Source organism: Gopherus evgoodei, chromosome 4, assembly GCF_007399415.2.
Source record: "Gopherus evgoodei ecotype Sinaloan lineage chromosome 4, rGopEvg1_v1.p, whole genome shotgun sequence".
Taxonomy (NCBI): Eukaryota; Metazoa; Chordata; order Testudines; family Testudinidae; genus Gopherus; species Gopherus evgoodei.
This window is the reverse complement of record NC_044325.1, coordinates 68,390,536-68,416,056: the sequence shown is the minus strand read 5'-3', so window position 1 is coordinate 68,416,056 and position 25,521 is coordinate 68,390,536. Positions and strand designations below refer to the sequence as shown.

General features: G+C 42.7%; 1 protein-coding gene across 5 annotated transcripts in view; it reads right to left on the bottom strand.

Annotated features, from left to right (window-relative positions):
• Window positions 1-25,521, bottom strand: part of DPF3 (double PHD fingers 3) — a 242,829-nt gene that overhangs the window by 22,792 nt on the left and 194,516 nt on the right. The window contains exons 9-10 of one of the 5 annotated variants that reach the window (XR_004000026.1): window positions 21,569-22,917; window positions 13,061-15,465 (exon numbers count right to left, since the gene is read on the bottom strand). The exons of the other annotated variants lie outside the window; for them this stretch is intronic. The gene's annotated coding sequence lies outside the window, so the exon portion shown is untranslated. Of the gene's footprint in view, window positions 1-13,060; window positions 15,466-21,568; window positions 22,918-25,521 lie in introns of those variants that run through there. 5 annotated transcript variants of the gene reach the window in all.

Sequence of the window (25,521 nt, the reverse complement as noted above, 5' to 3'; positions counted from 1 at the left end):
GAGAAAGTTACTTTCCTGTAATTGGAAGTTCTTTGAGATGTGTGATCCCTAGCTGTATTGCAAACGCAGATGCACATGCGTTCCATGCACCAGAGCCAGAAGTTTTCAGTAGCAGTAGCGGTTGACCCACACGTGCGTCATACATTACCTCATGCTCCAGGCAAGGTTATAAGGGGCCATGCAGGGCGATTCACCCTTCATCACTCTCTTACCTCTGAGTAGCGCAGACTGCAGCAGAGGGGACAGTGGGCAGATATTGGAATACAAACAGGGACCACACATCTCAAAGAGCCTCCAGTTACAGGTAAGTAACCTCCTCTTCTTCTTCAAGTGATGGTCCCTATATGTATTCCAAACATGGGTGAGTATCAAGCAGTGATCAGCGTGGAGGTGGATGCGAGGAAGCAAGAGGTATTGCCATCTGCAGGAAGCCCAGCCCACAGCTGTGTCTTCCGTCACTCCCTGGGCGATGGCGTAGTGGGCGGTGAAGGTATGCACGGAGTGCCAGGTCACCACCCAGCATATGTCATGCCAGGGGATGTCAACCAGGGAGGTGGAGGTGGTCGCATGTGCCCATGTGTAGTGGGACTTAATCCTGTCAGGCAGCACGGTGTTAGACTGCCCATAGCACTCTGTTATGCATGTAGAGGCCCAATTTGATATGCACTGTGAAGAGAAGGCTTGGCCCTGTGACCTCTCTGCAATGGCTACAAAAAGGTGTGTAGGGGTGCAAAAGGTGTGGGTTCTGTCAAGATAGAACGGAAGTGTGTGGCGGACATCTGATGAGTGCAGGGTCAGTCAGTGCGGCATCCAGGTAGTCAATGTGGAGTCTGCAGACTGATAGAAGCCACAGCTGTAGACAGCGCATGTGCAGACAGGTCTGTGGTGTCACATGGGGGGAGGCTGTCAAGTGGCTGAGGAGGCAGAAACCGCTGGCACTGTGGTGCCTGGGTTGCAGCATAGAGCTGCCACTAGGGACATCAGGGCAGGAAAAGGCCTGAGCTGTCCCAGAATCTAGACGTGCCTTGATGAAGTGGACTGTCCACCTCAGGACAAGCATAGATTGCTCCTCGTTTATACAGATGCGAAGAGCGCAGAGGGCCAATGTCGTCTCTGCAAGGGGTGGTGCCACCAGAAGCCAGTCGTCTAAGTAAGGGAACACAGAGTACCCCATTTGTCTTAGTTGGGCTGCCACAACCACAAAGACTTTGGTGAAGACCCTTGGAGCTGTCACAACACAGAAGAGGAGAACTCTGAAATGGCAGTGTTTGTCGCCCACATGGAAGCGAAGAAACTTGTGATGGGCTGCATGGACGTAAATGTGAAAATACACATCCCTTCATGTAGAGAGCTGGGATTGAGGGTATGATGAGAGCGAGTGTCACCACACATAAATTGATTTTCCTAATGAAAGTGTTGAGTAGTTGGACATTGAGGATGGGGCGGAATTCTCCTCCCTTTTTAGGGATGAGAAAGTACAGGAAATAGAAGCCCTTGCTGATTAAGGGGTTGGGCACTGGTGTGAACGTTCCCTGTGTGGCACAGGAGCCTGGACGGAAGGGTACAAGGCCTGGAAAGGTGGATATGGGCGATGGTATGAGTCCCAGGGTGGCCGGTGTGCCCATGGGATTGGGTCCTGGGTGTACGACAGGCCCCAAGGATACACATTCCAAGACAGCGGTGCAGGAGTGTACCGAGCCCGAGCTGTGCCCTGACACAGAGGAGAATGATGGTTCCCCTAATGAATACCCATCTGAGTCCGAAGAGACCTCCAGTAGCAGTGGAGCCACCAGTGTGGGCCATCTGTGCTCAACCACCAGGTGTGGTCTCTGTCAAAAGAGGAGCAGTGTGTCCACCGGAATAGGGGGCTGCAGTACCGAGAGCAGTGGAGGGATGGATATGGCAGGTCTAGGTGTGCTGTTGGGAGCAGAGGTTTGATGCACCCAGGCATCCAGGGGGTGTCTCTTGGACCACTGGAGCGTGGAGGCATGTGCAGCGTGGCATGTGGAGACTCCGGTCACAATGGGGGAGCGTGCCATGGAGGCAGTCTCTTCGCAAAGCTGGGACAGCAATTGCGGTACCAGTGCCTCCTCCTTCCTTTTAGCTTTACACACTGCATGGGGGAGCTTAGGAGGTGGCCCAGTGGGGTCCATATGCAATGCCTCACCCAATCTGGTGCAGCCTGGGGAGGAAACACTGTGCTTAGAGGCAGTCTGTAACAGGGACTTGTACGGTGCCCATGAGAACACTCACAACCCTCTCACTTGGACTTGCCCTGAACCGGTGATACTGATGGATCTGGGCAGGAGACAGTGGGTGGAGCACTCACCACCAGTGAAGGGAGGTGCACTATTAGTTCCATCGGTCCTGGATCAGATTCCCAACATGGCTGAAGACTCTTCTCCATGAGGAACTTCCGGAGTCACAAAGATGAGCCTCATGGTCCGCGGGGGAAAGGACTTGCAGAGCTCAGAGAAAGGTGCAACCTCCCCCAAGCATACAACAGCAGCAGCGGTGCTCATCACTCACTGAGAACGAGCAAGGGCACGATGCACAGTTTTTGAACTCCAGAACATGGGGCATAGTCCCCCAACAAAGTCGAGACAGGCCCTGAGCAGGGCAAGACCAACTATACTAACTATGAGCTATCTGCACTATTAAGAAAAACTAAACTAGCTACATACATAGACTACAAGGATGAAGGAAAGAGGATTCCGACTCCAACCATGCAGCAGTAAGAGGGAACTGAATGAGCGTGGCCCCACACAGCCTCTTACAACCTCGAGCATGAGGCAACATACGACGCACATGCAGGTCAACAGACACTGCTACTGAAAACTTCCAGCTCCATCACATGGCGCAAATGTGCACCCAAGTTTGTAATACATATAGGGACCATCACTCAAAGAAGAATTTTCCCTTTCCACTGGTATCAAACTGCCATGTAAAATCCTGTAGCTCTAACAAACAGCATCAGACGTTATACCTGTCTATGGTGCAGAACTTAATATTGCACATTCTGCTGCCCTGGATCTACAGAGTAGTTATATAGTAATATGGAGGACAGATTCCACATTTGATGGAGAAAGAAACAAACACTTCCTGATTGGGTTGCTTAGGGTCTCAAACTTTAAAATCCTAGGGGACAGTTCAGTTACTGGTGTAAATTAGAGCAACTGCGAGGCTGCTCTCTAACTTACAGCTGCCTGCAGAAGCCACCCAAAAAGCTGTTGTGACAGCCAGGGATCTCCACAGCACAGTGCATTCTGGCTAAGTCCCATCCCTAGACTAGCTGTTGTACTGGGGACTGAGAGGTTGGATGGTGTTTCAGCTGCTTAGGCCATTCTTAAGAATGCTTTGCGCAAAGTAGCCCTACCATTGCTGAGGATCTGGCCCTGTGTTTTGAGTTGCTCAGAGGTTTGGAATATTACAAGTAGTCAAGGGGAGATGGCGTACTGGGCAGAATGCAAATGAAGGGCAAGGTGCACAATAAAGGCTTATCAACTGGCTCTGCAATTCACAAGAATATCTTCACCACTTATGTAAAGTTATAGAGAGATATAGATGTGATGCACCTGAGGGCTTGTCTACATCAGAAAGTTGCAGCGCTGGTGAGGGAGTTACAGCGCTGCAACTTTGAAGGTGTACATATCTGCAGGGCACCACAGCGCTGCAACTCCCCTGTTTGCAGCGCTGGCCGTACTCCCCGTTTTGTCTCGGGTGTAGAGGATCCAGCGCTGGTGATCCAGCGCTGGTAATCCAATTGTAGACAGTTACCAGCGCTTTCTTGACCTCCGTGGAAGGAGGAAGCCTCTGGTAATCAAGCTGGTTTCCTTTCCCGGTTTGCTCTCATCGGTCCCGGAGCCACCCAGCAAACCGCAGGGAAGGAGACCTGCTTGCTCGGGGTTCCGGGACCGAGAGAGCAAACCGTGAAGGAGACAGCTTCGCCGCGGTTTGCTCTCGCGTTCCCGGAGCCAGCCAGCAAACCGCAGGGAAGGAGACCTGCTTGCTCGGGGTTCCGGGACCGGAGAGCAAACCGGGAAAGGAAACCAGCTTCGCCGCGGTTTGCTCTCTCGGTCCCGGAACCCCGAGCAAGCAGGTCTCCTTCCCTGCGGTTGCTGGCTGGCTCCGGGACCGAGAGAGCAACCGCGCGTTCCCGGTTTGCTCTCTCGGTCCCGGAACCCCGAGCAAGCAGGTCTCCTTCCCTGCGGTTTGCTGGCTGGCTCCGGGACCTGAGAGAGCAAACCGCGGCGTGCCCGGTTTGCTCTCATCGGATCCCGGAACCCCGAGCAAGCAGGTCTCCTTCCCTGCGGTTTGCTGGCTGGCTCCGGGACCGAGAGAGCAAACCGCGGCGTTCCCAGTTTGCTCTCTCGGTCCCGGAACCCCGAGCAAGCAGGTCTCCTTCCCTGCGGTTTGCTGGGTGGCTCCGGGACCGAGAGAGCAAACCGCGGCGAAGCTGGTTTCCTTTCCCGGTTTGCTCTCTCGTCCCGGAACCCCCCCTTGAAAGCCGCCCAACAGCGCTGCAGTGTGGCCACATCTAACACCACTGCAGCGCTGGTTGCTGTAAGTGTGGCCACTCTGCAGCGCTGGCCCTATACAGCTGTACTAATACAGCTGTAACAACCAGCGCTGCAAAATTTTAGATGTAGACATGGCCACAGTCTCCTCTGGTGCACACCAGTTTTACATCAGTGCAACTCTACTGACTTCAGATTTGCACCGGCGTAACTGTGATCAAAATCAGAGTGTGTATAGAAAGGTGGGCCTGATTCTCCACTGCACCTTGGGTAGATGCAAAAAGCTACCATTCCTATTTTCACACAGTACGTAAGGTGCAAGGCAGCAGAGAATCAAGCATGTCCAGCTTCCTGACAACAGAAAACTTGATTCATTCCTGGAGTTACACTGTTGTGAAGCTGGGGTAACGGAGTGGTGAAACAGGCCCCAACTGAGAGGTGTAAGAGTGGAACCTGACCTTAGATCCATTGAAACCATTGTCCTCCCAGAATTTCCCATCCTGAATCAAGCAATGTTCTGCTTCCTTCTTTCCCAAACTGACTCCTATTAGACACCGCTGGCTGCTAAGCAAAATGGCTATTTCTTGCCTAAGAAAAATAACGTGGAAGCACTCAAATGACCTTGTATCGAAGCCTCAGCTCATTACTGTACTGAATAAACCGTCCAACACAGTACAATTCCTGGGGGTGATTTAGGTCAGCGCGACCTCCAAAAAAACCACCAGCCCGCATCACAGTGTGCATAGCATTATGGGTAATGATCTGCTAATTGCCAAAAGGCAGTTAGGCTGCTTACCAATACCAACAGGAAAGAAACTGCCCTCAGGCACTGCACAGATTCTGTACATCAGGGCTTTCAGTAGCAGGAACACAGATCCTAATAACTAAAATAATACAACTTCTAAAGTATGGCAGAGAATGCTATTGCTACTGTGCTGAGTTTCTACACCCAGCAAACGTATGTACTGGTGAATGTGCTGTGTAAAGTATTCCTAGCACTGTATTCCTTTCAATCCAAGATGTTTTCTGTATTTAATTGTCTAGCAAAGTGAGGCAGTGGTAAGATGAAAGGGTGGATGGGGGAGGTGGGCTGCCTGTCCAGACAGGGTCAATCTCTACAACCTGGAAAGCCAATGTATCACTTGTCTGGGGAACCTTTTTATTATTCCTCAACAAACTGCAGCGGAAAAAACTCCAGCACAGCTCAGACCTTGTCACTATGCATTGCAGGATCCCCAGCCAGGCCAGCTCACACACCAGAGAGCTTTCAGTCAACTGGCAGGCTCACTAACCCTTTCAAAATGAGCAGTGAAGCAAAAACACTTGGTCATAAACACTAAAATAAAGGATGGAGGGTTACGGTGCTGTTGTATTGGGTTTTTGTATGTTAGTTAGTTAAATCGGCTCTTCCCAGTATATTAAACACATCTGCCCTATAGCCTATATACAACATTGCTATCTTAGGGGAGCCAGAGATTTCCATGGTATTGTTATAATGAAAGGAATGCCGTAGAGTCCAAGGTGTTTGGGAAGCCATGGACCGGGTATCCTTTTGTCAGTGTGTGAAAAAGAACCTTATTTTTTAAATAAATATGATCTCCACCCTTTCTATATGAGCAATAATCCTGCCATCTGTTAGAACCAACAGCCCTGACTGCTGCTGCCCTAATACCTGCTCCTTCTTCAACATCACTGGTGTTAAACTACTGTGTTAATACAAACAGACAGCAGCACGTCTGCAGGGGATTCTAGCGCTGTCCAGCATACAGATACATTGAAGGTAACCCTTGAAAATAAGTTTTCTAGGCATGCACTAGATCCTGGTAATGCCATCTATTCCCGAAAGGTGCAAGAAGGGGTCCCAACCAACATTGCACTGCAATTTAGAACCAGCCTCGCAAGCTGATGGGACCAAAAGTGTCCCCCACATTTCAAGCACTGAAAACACCTCTTTTCTAAGTTAGTGTTTTACATTCCAGGGATGATTTTTGGATAGAATTTTATAACCATTTTGTTGTTGCTATAAAAATTCTGTTTTTAAAATTCATTTCTTCACAGAACTTTCCCCTCCCTGCCACCTCTTAGGAGGTTGTTTGGCTCTTTAAAAAAATACTCTCCCCTACACTCTTTTGTAAGGAAGATTTTCAGTGTTGTAAGTAGAGCATTGCCTCAGAACACAATTTTTGCATGAACTTAGTATTCGTAAAAGGTGCAGAATGACAACCCTGACGCACCCTATTTATCCACAAAACAGGCTTTGCTACACTGATCTGTTTCAAACCTAAGCTGGAGGGACCATCGGTAGTGGTGAGAGCATTGGCTGGTTTCTGAGGGCCTTTCAGTCCTTGGCTTCTCTTTCAGACTTCCAACAAGGGGGGCACTAGTGGTGATGCACCACTGAAATTCCACTTAAGCCCATAGGGGCTTCAGTGGTACAAAGACCTAGTCTCTCTATGAACAGGGGTGATTTCCCCATGTGCCACAAAACAGCCATCAGATAAGAATGACTCAGACACAATTGAGTGGATTGGTTTTTAACTTGTGAATTTGAGGGGGGAAATATCTTACCAGTCTTCTCAGCCAACCAATTCTCTTCCTAGAATGCATTAAGAACAGCTCAGAATTAAGTTACTAGCCAGAATGGTTCCCAAAAATTCAAATCAAATGGCAAACTCCATAGAAATTATTTAAATTTCACTATTTAATATTAAATGAACTGCAGAAATAACTATGCATAAGACATTATGCCATTGCATACACCGTAACCTCATTGCTGTTACATGAGGTAACTATGTATCATACAGATAGATAAATTCAGCACGAGTAAATGGCTCATTATCTACATAAACATATACTGTAAATGTACCAGCTCTGGCTTTCCAATACAAGTCTGTTGAATTGCCTATAATTTATACTATTGCTAATATAGTAGTGTAATTGTATACTCCAACATAACTAGCGCCACATCACTCAGCTAAACAGAAAGAAAAACAATCCTGAATAAGTTACTTCATTCATTCATTTAAATGGACTCCATCTAATGTGTGTGAGTGAGAGAGAGAAAGTATATTATATATAAACATACTTGTCATTGTTTGTAATGCAATCTTAGAAGCTGGAAAATAAAATTGCACTGTCATTTTTCCATTCTCCATTTTTTAAATATTTTGGTTTGCCTCTCTTGCCAATGGAGCATTGGTCAACATGGCTCCCTTTTATTTACTTCTCCATCAAAATATCATCATTTAGTGGGAAATGCTTAGTTAGTTAACCACATGCTGCAACCAGCAGAGGGCGCTCACACCATGATTTCAATAAATCATGCCAAAGTGGTGTGGTTTCTGTTTGTTGGTGGAAAAATGGCAGACAAACATAAGTTCATTTGTTAGATCCCAGATGACCTTCGACATCAGAACAACAAGTGAAAAGGTCAGTCATATTTTAGGCTTTCACAAGCTAATAGCATTCCTTTAATGTATATAAATGACATTTTATATCATCTAAATATCTCATTTGATTAATCAAGCAATTAGCAAGTGCCACAGCAGTGGACATAAATGCTTACAGTCCACTCAGCACCAAAAGGAATTACTGAGAAGAGGCTATCATGCAAATTAAAATTAAACACTATTTTATTTATTTATTGCCTTGTCCTGTTGGAATTAGCTGTAGCTCTTAGGCCCCTGATGCAGTTTTAATTTTTGAACTGCTAGCAGGCTGGGTAATGGCAGTTCTAGTCATGACAAAGGGCCTAAGGGATTCTCTCATAGAGCCCGCAGGCTTGGAAGTTTCTGAATGTCTTTGACTCCAATTAACTTTAATGGGAGTTGGTGGTGCTCAGCACCTCTCTGAGCAGGTTTCTAGGAAGCTGCATCCAGATACCAAGGAAGCCTTTGTAAGAGAACTAGTGCTAGGCCCCTTAAATACAAGAGGGCCTAATTCTTATTTACATAAGGCCAGAACAGAACGGCAATATTCCTAGAACAGTGTAAAAGGGGCTTCAGGGCCAGATTTTTTAAGGTATTTAGGTACCTAGTGGGAATTTCAAATGTGCTTAGTTGCCTAACTCCCATTGAAATCAACAGGGAGCCTGCTGGAAAAGAAGGGCAGGTGACAACTCTCCAGAGTTTCCAGACGAGGCCTGGGAGAGAAATCTGCAAAAAGCAGAACCCTGCTGAGGAATATGCCTCAGCTGAGGGACCTACAGGGAGCAGAAGGCTGCTGGGCACAAAGCCCTAGCTAGAAGGGCTGCAAAAGACTGAGTCTGGAGGAAAGGCTATAAGGAAGGAGACACCCCGATAAAGGACTGGAATGGTGTTTAACTAAGGAGGAGGTTTATATGGCTGCTGAAGCCCATTATAAACTGAAATGACAAATTAAGCCTAGAGAAGATGGCTGAAAGGTTTTGAGTGTTATATTATAGCAATAAGCTACACCAGAAGCAGAGCAGTATTGTGGAAACCCCAGCATTTGTGATGGAAGGAGAAACTGCTGCAAAGGGTGTTGTATGAAGTTCTACATCTGGCACATAGGTGTTTTACTGGGTATCTGTTGTTTACTGTGGTTTTACTGGGTATCTGACACTTACAAAAACAAAAACATCCACCTTCGTTACTGTACAGCTCTTGACTGCCTCACATCATATGGGTTCCTCTCACTTAAGAGAATTGGCTTCAGTCACTTGAGATTAGCACAAAAGTAACTAATGCCTGTTTCCTGGTGAAAGAACTGTTTAACATCTTAAATTAAGTCTCCAGTAACATTGGCATAATTCTTGTAGTGCTCTTTTTAAAACCTCTAATCTGTTTCAGGGAAGCTGGTTATGCGTGAAGAACATGCTCCTTCTCCTCCCAAAGCACTGCATGGTGAAGTCACATGGCTGCTAATACTATGACAGAGACCCAGAGGCTGATGAGGCAGAGTGATTCAGTTCAAGCAAAAATGTCTCAAAGGATCACAAACCTTTAGGAGAACATTGATATGAACTGGAAGGTCTCTTAGGGAATTTGCTGTCATTGATGGTTAAGAATAGCAAAACCAACGTGGATAGGTCCTTCTCTTGCCAGGTGGAGCTGTCTATTAGCCAGGAGTTCAAAGGAAGACTGTCCTCTTTAGGAATTTGCCAAAACTTCTGTTGCTTTCATGCAGGCAGCAGCAGTTCAGAGAACTTCAATCCATCATTCAACTTCCCTTGTTCAAAATATGTCATCTTTTCTGTAGCAGCTTCATAACTGGACCCTGTCTGTAGGTCACTCAATACCACTCCATATATTTTAGACAACTTTAAACTGAAACCCAGTCAGCGGTTTCTAATTATATTGTGGATGATGATATACAAAGACAAAACTGCTCCAGAAATCTAGGTTCTTTAAAAAAAAGAAGGTGGCACACTTCCTTATCATGGAAGAATTGGATGCCAGATGGATGAACAATCATCCAAATCTTAGTTATGGTAAGTACTGTTCTAGACACAACCAACGCATATCATGGGAGTACAAATGCATTGAGGTCTTCTAGAAAACAATGATGAAGTAAAGCAATGCAATAAAGGGTAAGTCTCTTGTGTCATCAGAACTAGGATTCAGTTGTTTTAAATTTCCAGATTTGGTGAAGCAAAGGAAATCCCATTTTACAGTATTTGTCATGGAACAAGAGAGAGCTTAAAGAAATACAAGCCCTAATTCAGGAAAATGGTGCCATTCCACTGAAGTTAATTCAGTGCTTTCCTGAATAGGGATGCTTTTGAGTAGGGAAGTTTTAGTGAGTCGGGCTCCTGGTCAGGAAGCATCAAAAAGGGGAATGAGAGGTTAGGTCACTTCAAAAGAATATTAAAGGTTTTTTTGGGATGGTAAGAGACATGTTCCCTCATACCCCATTTGTTTGATGGTTTTGATTACAATCGGGACTCACAGCTTTAGGAAGAAAATATTAACCAGAAAAAGACTTTTTGCAGGTATGGAGAAATAGCGGGAATAAACCAGAAATTGTATACTAGTAAAACATTAAATTAGGCCAAACCAACCAACATTTTTTCACACAGCTCATAGACTATGCCATCACAGCCCTTAACTGTACAGCCCTCGGGATAAATCTCCACATTAATTGGGAGCAGTGCGAGACTGGTGGACACAGGGAGGCAGATTAGATGCAACTGGAAAAGAAAATGTTTCCTTCTACCCTCTTCTCACTACTGTCACCAGTGGGAGCGCCCCTCTAGAGCAGAAAAACAAGATGTATTTATCTAACACTTTCCTACTCTAGACTGCTCAGGAGTTGGAGGGAACCTGAGCTCCCTTAAATCCTACATTGTTTCTGTAGAATTAAAACTTTCACCTAAGTACAATTATGTTTCTGGACCTTATGGGTTTAAAAAAACCTTCTATATGGGAGCTCTATGCAGAGCTGTCTTCCGGAGTCTAGCAGTCTAAAACAGTAACTCTACACTGGTGGGAATGGATGGGACCTTAATAAAAATCTAAGGCGGCCAATTAAATGCCAGCTTTCACTCCTGATCACTTTAGCAAAAATATCTAACTCATCTACTTATCCACAATTATTGGAAACAGTAGCAGAGATGATGGGGGTGGAGCAGGGCAGGGAAAGACGGCCTGTATCAATTTAACAGAAAAGGTACAGTGCTATGAGCAGTGGAATCCTGTAATAACATCTGTTCTCTCCTTGATTTGTTAGTGGCTAAGCCTGCCCTCTAGCTAAAGTTCCATGTCTAAGAGAGAAGCAAGGGCAAATGGAAAAAAAATCACTGGGCTTCCTTACCCATTGTCTAGGGAGATACAAGGGAAGGATTTTTTCCCTGCAGTTTTCCTCTCTCCTTGTCAAGGATCAACAGCTGTGTATGGTAGTCCACCCTCATACTGATCTTCCTGCTGGCTGCGTGCTCTGTTCATCACATCAGGGAGCTGGAAATGATCTAGGATCTAGACACATTGCAGCTGGGGAGAGAAGGAGCAGAGACTGCTACGATCAAGGATTTGGAAAGGGGAACAGGGATTTACTATGGCAAATCCTCTTCCCTGCCCAGAGATGGGGCAGGGAGGAAGCGCATCCGCTGTCTAAAATCCCTCTGGAAGAATAGTTTTGTGGATCTGAACTCAAGTAAAGGGGGAGTGGGAGGTGCTTCCAAGAGTGAAGCCCAGAGAGAGTCAACTGGAAGTTGCTGGGTGAGGGGGGTTAAAAGGTACTAAGGGTCAGATCCTAGAGTTTGCTATAGCGACCCTAAGCAGCCTTAGAGCTACCCTAGTAAGCCAGCTGGGGGATTCCACCAGCTCTATGCCAATCTCTCTCAGCCCCCTTCTAGCCCCAACATATGGGATGTGCCAAGAATGGGAGGGCCATGGCCAGTGTACAGGACAATGGCACCTTGATGGCCATTACAGATCATGCAACTTGCAAAAGCCTTTAGGTTGGTCTAAATTTGGTCAGGGGACAAACTGGCTCCTGGCAGCTACAGTGATTGGGGGAGAGAAGAAGGGGCTTTAAAACCATCTTTCCCTTCCAAACTTTTTTCACCAACATTTTCAAGTCCTCTCCACCACCGATGAAGACAGGAATCAAACTAGTGATTGAAATGAAAATTACACGTGTGAAAGAGGCTATACAACTGAACAGAGGATGGTAAGCTTTCCATTACAGGGATATTATTACAGGGATATTCCCTCTACTATATTGGAGGATTTAAAAATTCTATAGTCTCATTCTCTATGGGTTTTAGAGTAATTCCTCCACAGCCCTACTGGATTTATCCTTATTAAATTCTATAGAGAATTATTGGATTTTCTCCTTTTTGCGATATATTATTTGTCATTAAGCCCAGTTTTGGTTTCACTACTCCAGGGGCTCTATTCCCGAACATCAAAAGACCACTTAAGAACTGCACCCAACTGCTACTATTGCATGCAGCCCTGAACACTGAAAGTGCCTTCTGTAACATCTTCTGGTAGCCGAGAGTGTGATGGGGGACAGGGAAACCCAGCAGAGTTTCAGATAAATGACAGCACAGTTATCAGAGGAAAAAGAAACAAAGAAAAACCTACCTAAAAAGGCTACTGCTCCCAGCAGATCTGAAACAGTCACCTCTCTCATTCCTTCCCCATCACCCTACCCCAAAATGTGTGTGTGGGAGGAGCAGTTTGATGTTTACATTGTGAAACAACAAAATTAACCAAAAGCTTGAAACTGGCACCTAGATATTGAAGCGATGGCACATTAGAAATATTTAAGTTCTGAATTTTAAAAAAATGATGTAACCAGTCAAAAATCTATGCTAAGGCGGGCAGAGTCAAATAATTTTGACTCTGCATTTGACCTACTTTAACAAAGTTGTATTAATCTCAAGGGGAAGGTCCTCCAAATACATACACATTTAAGATCCATTGCTATTGCTAAATGATGGAAAACAATCATTCTTATTTACATGGGCCCTACGCAAAAGCAATATTTTATTCCTCCTCTGGCTACCTCCACAGAAGCAAGTAACAAAAACTGTTCCCAAAATCCAGCCAACAAAGAAAAACAAGAAAACTGTGTTAATTTCAAGCTTCATTAGCAAATACAGAACAAAACTCAAGGACAAAAGTCATCATTTACAAAATGGAAAAGGAAAACAAAATCAATAGAGAAGGAAGTTTTATTTTAAGCCTTGAAGAGAATATTGTAAACAATGGTGAGCTTAAAAAAGTGTATGTACAGCAAGTATATCTGACAGTGGGGTTTTAGAGATGATAGTGTGCACTAAAAAGATCTTGTGGGATTTGTTGATAAAGTAATATTTACAGAGAAATATACAGTGGGGGCATCAGGAGACTTTTATTTAATAATAATATTACACAAATTAAATCCAGACCCTACAGTTCGAGAAGTTTCATTACAGTTGTGCATCTTGTTATATTTTAACAGAACAAAACCTGATTATTTTTAAAAGCAGTTTAACAACTGCAGATTTCCAAAAAAACTGGCAAAGTGTCCTGCTCCTGCTCCCATTGATGGCAATATAAGTTTTGCCATTGAATTCAGTGGGAGCTGGAGTAGAATCTACCAGTGATGGTTACATTGCCTACACCTGCAGATTTGGTCCTAGGTGTTAAGAAGGGGAGGGGCTCCTCCAGATCCTGCATTCCTAATACACCCAAGATTCCCAGTGAAGTCAGCTGAAGTCTTGGGTGAGCAAGAAACAAGATGAAGAGTCAGGACCTTCATTATCATCACATATGCTACCACCTTCTTGTCAATGGCAAAAGAACAGGTTCTCCCCAGATGCCTTTGATAAATAATTTAGTGACTAAGCAGAGATGACTCACTGGATGAGGAGGGACAAGGATGCTCAGGCCAGCTCTACTCTAGAAATGTTTTCTGGCATAGTAATGTCAGTGTGATTGTTTTGCAACACTTCTATACTGGCAAAAGTCCAATTATATGAGCATAAAGATGCCTTTGCCAGTATAGCTTATTTTGCTTGGGAAACTGATACCATCTTCACCAGTAGCAGCTATAATGGCAAACCTTTTCTAGTGTAGACTAGGCCTTGGGTTCAAGTCCAAGGCCTTCTTTAGGAGACTAGGCTGTTCTGTATCTTTAATTTGAGACATTCAGAACCAGACTGCACAAAGCACTGTAGGGAACAATCTTGTACTGGCCCCTGGAGATGGACTGGGTAACCAAAGAGATCCTTCAATTCATCCATGAATCAATAACATCTTACCAGGCTGAGAAGATGAGTAACAGTTTAAAATAAATGTTTGAGCTCTTTCCTTCCCACACACGCTCCATAAAACTAAACGTAGGGTTCTACACATGGCATCTCACACTTGCCTCCTCCTGAGTCACCCCAGCTGCTTATTTCTGAGGTGCTTAAAAGAAGTTCTGCATGCCTTTGAATGTCCCAAACTAGGGCTCAATTATACAATGGAGCTGCACTTGAGAGTGCAGGGGACTTCCATTGGGAGATTCCATATCCAGAATGCTTGAACGCTCAGGCCCTTAGATTGCAAGCATCTCTCAGAATGAGCTGCTGAGTTACTAAAATGAAATGTAGCACTGCTGTAAATTGAGATGTTCCTTTTTTAAACCTCTATTTTCAGCAGCAATATTTCCCAGAACTGGTAAAGCCAAAACTTGTTTCACTCTATAGAAAAGATACATCAATATTTCTTCCAGCCTGGACACAAAAACCGATAACAAGAATTCAGCCTTTGGGTCTGTTCTTTGCTTTTTCAGCAGTATATTTGTTCAGATTTGTGCCTACCACAGTAAAGCAAATAAGCTTTAAAGTATCTAACAGGGAAACAGTACCAAGAATTTAGGAGAAAGTAAACCAGAACAATCTTCACTTACCACATCCAATTTGCAAAAAATAAAAATACCCAGCACATGTATGAATGGCTTCTTTAAAGTAAGAGAGAGCAGAGTTGATCTTTATTTTCATAATTAAAAAAAAGGTTTTCCTTAAAGTAAATATTCAGTCTTTATTTTACATTAAGTGCTTTTTTTTTAAATTTTCATGTCTTCACAAAATTGTTTTTAAATTTTGAAGTAAACTGTATTTTAAACAAAAATACTGTGCAACTTGAGCACTTCTTTTCTGTCTTAAATATTGAAATAAATAAAATAGTTGTCTTTTTTTCAGTTTGTTTGTTTGTTTTTCAGTCATTTCTATTGTAGATCAATTCCAGTTTGACCTGGGTTTACACACACGGATAAAGGACAGTGAAATCAAGACGTTTAACAAAGAAAAGGTTTTCTTTGTATTGCACAAGCTTAGGGCATCCCAAAACTTCTGAGCAGGTGCCAGCAGGCTTTCTACAGTCCAGGCGCCTGTGCCAGCTGGGATGGGTTGGGCAAGGAGAGGAGAAATATCAAAGCATTCTGGCTTCTCTTGTCCTTCTTCGGAAATGGCTTGCTTGAAGGATGCTGGAGTCCATGAGGGCAGGGCAGACTGCAGAGGGAAAGGCAATACAAAATAAAACTAAAAAACCCCAAACAGACAAAAAAGCAATGTTTCAAAAAGAACAAAAGCAAAATCTTCCAGTTTGGCTCCCACTCCACTTCAAACTTTTAAAATATAGTTAGACAAAACTCAGTTTCCATTGAATGTGGGTGTCCAAAATGAATACCAAGAGAAGATAAATGGGACGTGAAGGGGTTACATGTAACCAAAAAATCCCCAAACATTGTGAGCTTTTTCACTGTGGAACATGTAGTTACATTTCCCCTCATTACTCATCTCCTACAACTGCTTCTTCACTAGCGGTTATGACCTTTGGTTTATGAGATCCTGAGGTGTTTACGTTTTTATTATTAACCATTTATATAGAGCCACATGTGTATGAAAAGCAGGAACACATGTTCCCTACCCTGAGGAGTTATGTGATGCCAGCCAAATTTTAGAACTCACACACATATGTGGTGGTGACAGCCATGTGATAATTCTGGAACAAGTGAAAAACTGAATATCACACCTTCACTCCACCCACTCGTTCATTTCCCCTGGGGCTAACTCCTGTATTCCAAACCTCTGAGCAGTGTCAAACAGCCACTACCATAGTCTATCACTAAAATATTTCTTTCCTCAAAATGTGAAATCCACTCATCTCCCTCACCCCCAAAACTGAAATGGTCAGCAGTTCCAGGACAGGAAATATTCAGTCATGGAGCCGTGATGCATTTAAGAGTCAAAACCTAAGAAACTATTGATGACAGAAAGAGATGCTGGGAGACAGGGGAGTTCCCCTTTCCTTCTGGACACACCACTCATTTCTAGTTCCAGTAAATTATGAGATAACAGGCCTTAAAATCATGAAACCTGAAGTTTCAGAATTATATTATAATTTCTCTTCTTTTTCAAGATACTAAAGACAGATAGAGGGATATGAATAATAGTGCCAACTCAGTTGTTTGAACTCTAAAATCTTTAAAAAGTTTTTTCCCTATTAAATAAACATTTTACAAACACATGAATAATTACAACCTACAAATAAATACAAAAAACAGGAAGAATAAGGCTTATTGAAAGCATCAATTTATGCTACAGTAAAACACATACTGGGTAGATCTTATTTAAGCAAAATTACCGGCCGAGCCAATAAGACATTTGCCTGAGGAGTAGGCTAAGCAAAATTGATTGCCATTAGCAATGAGCCTAGGCCAAAGAGTATGGATCAGGATCCACATTTTTGAACACTCAGAGTTTGGAGGTGTTTAGATCAGAGATTGTGTTTAGAGACCATCTCTAATGGTCATAAAAACAATTCACCAAATTATGGGACAACGGCAGGGGAAGAATGTATTCATAACAGATGGTGTCCCAGAACTGGCTGGGCTCAGCCACTGTCTGGATGCAGCTCTGATGTGTTCCACGCATCAGCAGGCAGCAATCTGAGCCTCTGTCTCCAACCAAGAACCAAAGTAGAGAGCTGTAACACAGCAAATTGGAACTCAAAATGAGAAACTAATGTAAAAGCTTAAAGACGAAACAACATGGAGGCGGTTACTTTTGACAAACTAAATATCGCATCTGGAAACAAACCAGCATCTCACATTAACTAGTGTATTTACAGTGCGATTTGACTGCAGAAGCAGAAACTAACCCAGAAAGCCCACTGCTGATCCTATTGAAGCTAATGGTGAAACTCTGATTTCTGTTGCAGCAGAACACAGGAGACGCTAGTTAATGTGAGCTGCTCATTTGTTTTAGTAGGCGATATTTAGTTTGTTGTAGGTAATCCTACCATAGTTGTTTCATTCTGATAAAAGTCATAAAATCAGTAAGTAAGGGAGAGGGAGGAAAATATGAGCTAATTTTATTTCCATCCCTTCTTTGCCACTTGCCCAAATAAAGCATTTATTTCCTAGCCATTATAGCAGCTAGGCCTGTGTTAATTCCCCACCCGCTTATAAATCACCCAATCAGCAATATTCTGTTTAAGGTTTTAAATTGTCATCTTCCAGTAGGAGGCAAGGTCCATCCATGTTAAGCAGGCCCTTTAATTAAATCCCAGGAGTAGGAGCATACCAAGAATGGCCTGGACACTCTACCTGGCCTTTCCTCCCACCAGTCAGTTGCTCAAGTGGTGCTGCACTCTCAAACTCCACTGTCCCCACCACTAAGATTCAAGGAGAGCTTGCAGTGGTTGGATCAGGAAGCTGTGGGTCTTCCTGCAAGTGCTTTGAGGCCCTTTGGTATGGAGGAGTTGGGAGGTGTTTGGGAAGGTGCCCCCACATTATTAAGGGAACATGCAAAAGCCTGAAAAATAAAATCTGAGAAACAATGGAACCTGAGCTCCAGCCTGAGCCACAACTTCAAAGCACTGTCTATTTAGCTATTTTTAGAGCCCTGCTAGCCCAAGTCTGTTGACCCAGGCTGGGGAGTTCACTCCAAAATGTTGTGTAGACATACCCTGAGGTTGTAGAGCGTAACATTTCTCTTGGGTTTAAGGGATTATTTCTCTCCCCCAACCCCCCCCACACCCAATTTATGTTCTGGAATTCAAGTCCATAAACCCTCTTTATGCCTTCTTGGTTTGGTCAGTGGCTTGTTTTTCTTGGGATACTCCACTAGGACTGTGCAACTCCCCCACCCCTACTGAGAAGTCTGTGGTGCTGGTCGTGTCAGGGGTGCCTCCTTTTTCCTCTGGCTAATTACAGCTCCTCTCACATATTCTCTGCCTTCAAACTGCATGTGATCTGACCCTCCTCTCCCCACTCCTAGAAGAGAATCAATTAGCACCCTGTGGACTTGCATATGCTTTCATCTCTGACCTCTATGGCCAACCTTCTTCCCCTATTCTCAGTCTCATGCCTCAATACCATTCAACACTCCTGAGTGTATTTAACTTCTATTCCGATGATCACTTCCATAGTTACAATTATAGCCACTCTCCCAACCTGGTTTTCACCAGGCAGTGTTTCCTCTCCCATCACTGCATTTTTGTTTCCTCTCTGTTATCACACCTTTTGTTCAGCATCACTGTCTGTGACATTCAATCACCAGCAATCTCTCAGATTCCTCTACTGCTCTCAACCCTCTTCTCCCTTCCTTGACTGCCCTGCACTCTGCATATTGACTCCATGACCACAGCCTTCAACTCCAGCTTCTCCTTCATGCTCCACTCCTACACTACACTCTCACACTGCTCAGCCTGTCCTATTAAACCCTGAGCTGCAGCTCTCTCCTCGCCTTTGTTATTTTACCATAGTGAGCACATCTGAAGATGTTCCATGACTACACTGCCCTCCTCCACAATACATTTATCTTTTCTTCCTTCATCTGTCAGGACCAGATCATTCTGGGGATTTTGTACACTACTAATAAATGTTGGCTGGCATTTTTATACATGAGCTTATTGTGCACTCTTAGTGAGAGCAGGGCATTGCCCCTGCCCCATTGCCATTAAGGTGGGCACCTAGTGGCTACAGGCACAAATTGACATACATGATTATCATAACTTTATTCATGAAAGTAAGCCATTATTTAATGCATTATTAATATTTGATTATCATCTGTATTCTAGTAGGGCCCGGATTGTGCTAGGCACTGCTCAGACAGGCAAAGACAAAATCTCTACCCTGAGCAATTTACACTTAGACACTAAAACACAGACAAATGGACTAAAAAGGACAAAGTTCCAGCATCTACCTTTCCCAGGTTAACCCACTTCCACATTACTCCCATGAATCTTTTCTCCTTCAAAATATATTCAACCCTTTTTTGGGTCTCTATATATTTAAAGGAACACTGTCAAACTTTTTTAAAAAATCACAATTCTGTCTGAATTTTTTTTTTTTTTTGGCTACTGTAATTCCAAGTAGCCACTACGGCAGTAGTCTCCAAACTGCCTCAGGGGGCACAGAGGAATGTTCAGGGGGGCATGTGGCAGGGCCCAGGCCAGCCTTCACAGTGGGATGGGAGGGGGTGTCATCCAGCCCCACGACTAGCTCTGATCCCAGACCGGCTCTGCCTAAGCCACAACTCCACTCTTCCCCCTGCTCCACCCCAGCCCAGCTCCAGCCCAAGCTGCAGATGCTCCTCCCTCCGTTCCTCCCCCCTGCTCCACCCACAGACCAACTCAGCCTCTAGTCCCAGCTCCTCCAGCATCCCCAGTTCTGCCCCAGCTCCACCTTCAACCTGGCTGTGAGGTAATGGGGGTGAGGGGGCATGGACAGATTCCATTACTGGTAAGGGGGGCACAACAGGAAAAGCTTGGCATCACTGCCCTATAGTATGATAACTTTAGCAGAGGGACATAAGAAATAACATTTTCTTCTCAAGGTATTTTTTTAAGTTTGTTTACTTTGTGCATTTGACAGCACTTTGTGAATAAACAGTTAGTTCTACTGCTTCCTTTGTATAGTCAGTGTCCTCTGTTGCTTGTTTGGCCTTTAACACAGCAACAGGAGAGAGAAAAACATGTCTAAAATACAAAGTTACAATGTGACTGAAAACCCATAAACATTAGCTGGGGTGGACAGGGAGAAGGGCAGGTGTAGTGTGAAAAAGTACTTTAAACTCATTTTTTGAAATATATTAGATTTCAAGTTCATAGCCTCCTTTTAAATCTCCAGAACTACTGGACCAGATTCTGCTCTCAGCTACATTGACACAAATCCAAAGGAACTCCACTGTCTTTATTGGTATTACTTTGGATTCATATTAGGGCCAATAAGAAAATAATGTGGCCAATGTGTCTATTCAACTGCGGACTCTATTCCATACTATCCTCCACCCTGACTTCCATTCATTCAGTCTTCACATTTTAATGTCTGGATTCTAATATAAATGAATAAAATAACAAATAGATAAGCAAAACAATGACTACGAGGCTATTATTCTTTCAGGGATTTGAGATAATCAGACAGTTCTGTTCTTGTGGCTTGCCATCAGAAGCAAGATGGAATTTAAGCTTTCAATAAACACAGAAGAGTTTCACAAACTGCAGACTGTAGAAACAAAATATTAGAAATCTATTCCATGTATTTGTTCAAACAAAACAGAATGATTGTGGAAAGAGTGAATGTTAATGTTCATGTTTCATTGACATGGTTGAGTCAAAATACCATTGATGTGACATTTGATCGATTATAATATGACTTGACACAGCAGTAGGAGCATAGCCCAGTAGAACAACAACAGGAAAAGATTACCAACATGGGGATGCCTTAAAGGAAACTTTCTTTGGGTCACACATGCATTAATATATACTATATATAAAAATACAGATTTATTTTGTAATTTTATGCAGGATCGTTTTCTACAGTTCTAAGGGCAGATTCTTAATGGAATCCAGAAGTCAATGGCTTCACTCCGGATTTACACCTGCATATCTGATGGCAGATTCTGGCCATTAGTTATTTCATTCTTGATGTCAACTATAAAGATGCACAGAAGCATCACACTCAGGATTAGAGTTTATTTCAACACTGGAATATAACAAAAAGGCTGAAGGAGCCATAAAATACCTGTTACAAACTGGGCTGGGCTGCCCCAGCAAAAGAAAGTGAGTAATGGAAATAACCAGCCTCTTTTGGACATGATTTGCTCAAGTACTAGAACAATGTGCACCCAAAGTCTACAGTGCATGCATGTGTTTCTATCATGAGTTCTGAGAACATGAACACACCACTCAAGCTTCCCGCTTGGTGTGAAACTGACTCTACTGAAGACAATGGAAATGTTGTCGTTGACTTCAGTGGGGTCAAGATCTCACCTTTATGGTTTATGTTGGCACTATAAAATGACAAAAATATATCCTTACCCCTGATCCTGCAGTCCTTACAATGAGAGCATTAGGACTGCAGGGTGGAACCTACATGCTTAATGTTTGGGTATGCTTTATTCCTAGTTATAATGTATTGGGCCGAAGCCTGCTCCTACAAAACTCCCATTAAATTAATAGGGAACAGGATCTAGCCTGCTGTACATAACACAATCACACAGTTTACTTTAAAGGACTTACTGCTATAATAAAACAATAAATGGTTTGTTGAAAATCCACCACACAAAGAGTTCACAGTGGCTGAAAAACATTTCGGTTGGGATTTACCTTTCAAATCTGTCGCATGGCTCCTCGGTCGTGGGACAGTGCTGGGAGGGAATCACTCTCTTCTCCATTGCCCTCAGGACTTTAGTGAGTATTGCTTTGGTTTATTTCAAGAGAAGCTATTGAAAAACAACACAAAGTGCCTCACAAGACACTACAGAGAAAGAAAAATCTGGGCAACAAAATGTGTGTCTGAATTTAAAAAAAAAAAAGAAAGAAAAATATAGGTGAGGTATTTTTCCTTTTAATTTCTTCAATGATTCATTCCTTCAGCCGTTTTGTCTTTGCAGAGTCTGTGACTTGGCATTTATATTCCATCCCTGTGCTTGGAAATTGCTCTCCATGAGTTGAAAGATGAAGAAGAGGGGAAAAAAGAGAAAAAAAGCTGCATGGAGTGAGGAGAAGATGAAAAGGTTGGAGGGGCGGAGGAGGAGATCTCTTACGAGTGCAGAGGAGTCCAGGGGAATGATGGAAATGTGTTCCTCAATGTCATGGTCTTCAGAGCTGCTTGCATTTTCAAGCTGCTAAGGTTGAGTGGTAGAGGAGCACGTGAGGGGGAGTCACAAATTCCACGCGCTACAGTAAGTGCAAAATCTCACATTGCAGAAGTCATCAAACCAAGGGCTTCATTGTCATCTCAAACAATCCACCCCACAGTGGTTTTTCTAGAAACAGTTCTAGTATCAAGTAGATGTCCATTGCTTTTTTCTTTTTTGTATTTTTTATTTAAAAAGTCTTTTTTCTAATAATATATAGAATATATAAATAATAATAATAATTAAAAAATTATTTGGGTTGGGTTTCTGCTCTCCAACCCATTTGTATTTTTTGTGGTTTGCTGATATATATTAAAAGATGAGAAAATCAACTCTGCTCCTTATTGAAAAAAAAACCAAAAAACTAAATCCGCATTTCAGGTTTCCAGAGAGAAAGAGGGGGAGGAGAAAGGAAACAAAGTAAAATGAAAAAATAAAAAGTGAATCAAAACTTTCTGTCTCTTTGAAGTAGTCTATGTTTTATACGTTTGTGCTTTCAGTGTACACACCCAAAAGGGAAAAAAGGGATCTAAAATTAAAAAAAAAACTAGTAATAATAATCATAGTAGTAAAAAGGATAGAAAATCGCTCAAAGAGTTTCTGTGTCTGTTTAGTTATTTTAGCAGCCACCCTTTTTATTTGTAGAGGGAGAGCTGCTACCATGGCCGCCTCCTCGGCTCAAGAGAGGCTCTTCCACATCATCCTCATCAAAGCCGTGAAATGTTGAGGTGTCGCTTTCCGATGTGGAACCGAACAAGTCCTCCGTAGTGCGTGCTGGCGCTGCTTCCTCCTTCCTGCCTTCTCTTCCCAAATGAGCTGACATGTATGATGAATATATCAGCACATGGGTTAAGCAACAGGCATCATCATTATTTTTAAAATCATCATAATTATCAAACAATGCAGACTATAAACCCGGTAGGTGTGTGTGTGCCCACAAATCAACAACAACATAGGACAGTAGAATAGCAGTAAGAAAAGGTAAAAAGGGGTTGGTTTCTCTTTTAAAGAAAAAAACCTACAATAACACAGATGCCCTTAGGTATGGCAGCGAAAGGGTTAATGTTGTTTTCCTCTCTTCAAGAGACATTAAAACTATTCTCTCTTGATTACTTTGATCAGCTTTAAAAGATTTTTAGACCACATAAATAATTAGAAGCTGTTAGATTTAAGTACAATGATTGTCCTTCAGATTGGCATCAACTGTCATGAATTTGCTGCTGTAGAATAACAACTCACTAGGTATTTCATCAGTATTGCAACGGGGTGGGTTTTTTAAAAAATTCTCATCTCTGTCTCTTCCTGTCTCTGCCCTAAAGTAGCTCCTTTGAAGACAAAGTGAAAAACATTTAAAAAGACTAAATATTCATTAAATTAATATATTCCATGTTAGAAATTCCATGGAGTCACTTGTGAAAAACAAAAATGAATCTACACCATCTAGCAGCTAAAATTACCAGAATAAAGAATGATTTGCATTGGGGGACACTCGAAAGTTTGAAAGTCTTTCATTCCATTTTTTCCATATAGGGTAAGAAATCCTCAGCACAGACATCAGGAGCAACAAACAAACAACAACAAACAACAACAAAACTTTAAAAAGAGAAGTTAAATACTGAAATCTGTAAAACTGAACTTTTTTCTGAATCAAATGTGATATGTAATTTGCAGTACAGATGTCAGAATCCCACTTCAAGAAATGCAGGGCAAAATATGGCCCTTGAGCCCTAGGAAAATGAAAGCATCGTGTTGGTAGGGGAGGTTTGTGGTGCTATTCAGATGCACTAACTAACATGATGATACACCAATTGCTTGGTCCCTTAAGCTGAAGGAAGCAGCTCTGTTGCAATTATACTGTATTTCCTAAGGAACAGACTTAGAATCAAATCATGTACCCCAAAAGGAAATGAATCTAATAAAAGAATCGGCAAGTAAAATAATCACTTCCTAGGGATGTGATTTGACTGACTGAATACTGGGAAGAAACAAAAGAATGCACATGGCCTCTCCTCCATTTGTCTTTCATCACCAAGAAAAGTAAAAATGGCAACAACTAGTCATTAATATTATAGATTAAAAATCTATGTATAGTTGCACCTTAGGCATTCTCATCACACATCTATCACACAGATGGAGAACCCTTGTAAATGACTCAGGCGGATGAGAATTTGTAAAAAGTGTTTAATGGAATTGTTTTGTGGGGCTTGTCCACAGATAGGATACAACAGCTCCATGAGGCCTGATAATCTACTTTGTAATACAACGAGGAAGCCAACAAACTAGTGTATCTCAGTCACGTTCTGAAGACAAAAATGAAATTACCGTAATAAATAGCTACGTGACAGAACATTTTGATCCCTGTCATTGTGCAAGATTGGGGCAACGTTCAAATGAGCGAGGCTGGGAAATAACACGCCAGGCAAAAGGTAAAATGGGCGTCATTTCCCAGTATGTCAGTGTAGACAGTGTAAGCTTCTTCTCCCTTATTATGAAGCAAACACAAAAGCACAAAAAGACTCATGTTAGTGTTTGCAGAGCACTTGTAGCAAAGCCCTTAGAAGACCAAGGGTTGCCATTGGTCCACTGATAAGTAATTGTCTTCAAAGGTCAGAACAATGGTAGAGGACATTTGTCATTTAGGGCCAAGTCCTGCTCCCTTTGAATTTGATAGGGATTTTGATATTAATTTCAATGGGAGCTTGAGCAGGCTGTTATTTCAGTACCAGAACACTCTACCTTATATATCAGCAATTATTCAACAAACACTTTCCAGTGAATAAAGAACAGAAGTAACAGTAATTTTGAAGGTTTCAAATTTCAATGTTTTCTTTTGTTTTCACTTATAATCCATGGCCTTCCTCCCCCCTTTCCAAAAAATCACAACAATTGGGAAATTTGAATTGGAATTCCCTCCCCCAGCCAAAAATAACAGCTCAGCTGGGACAAAAAAGAAAAAACAACAACTCAGAAATAAAGACAGCTCAGGATGGGGAAAGATGCAACTTCCTAAATTTAAAAAGAGACACAGAAAGAAAACAGATAAATAAAAACCTCTTTAAACAAAATTAATGATAGTCATCTTCTAAGAAGATAATTCTTGACAGCTACTGCCATGCCTACCCTGTAATTTCCCCTTCTTTCTTTTTTGGATGAAGAAATGCATGAAATGTGTAATCAATGGAAATGCTCGTCATGCAACTTTCATAAATCTTGAAAGTAATTTACATTTGTAATTATGGCATTTGAAGACAGAGCCCATCCTTTAACATTGTCATAGGATTTTCTCCCTCCATTTAAATAAAACCGAGTACTTATGTTCATGGCAGCCAATAAATACAATATAACATTATATAGATAGATTCATAGATTAGATCATAATTGTCTGGTTAGCCCATTAGCAGAACAGAAACTCTGACAACC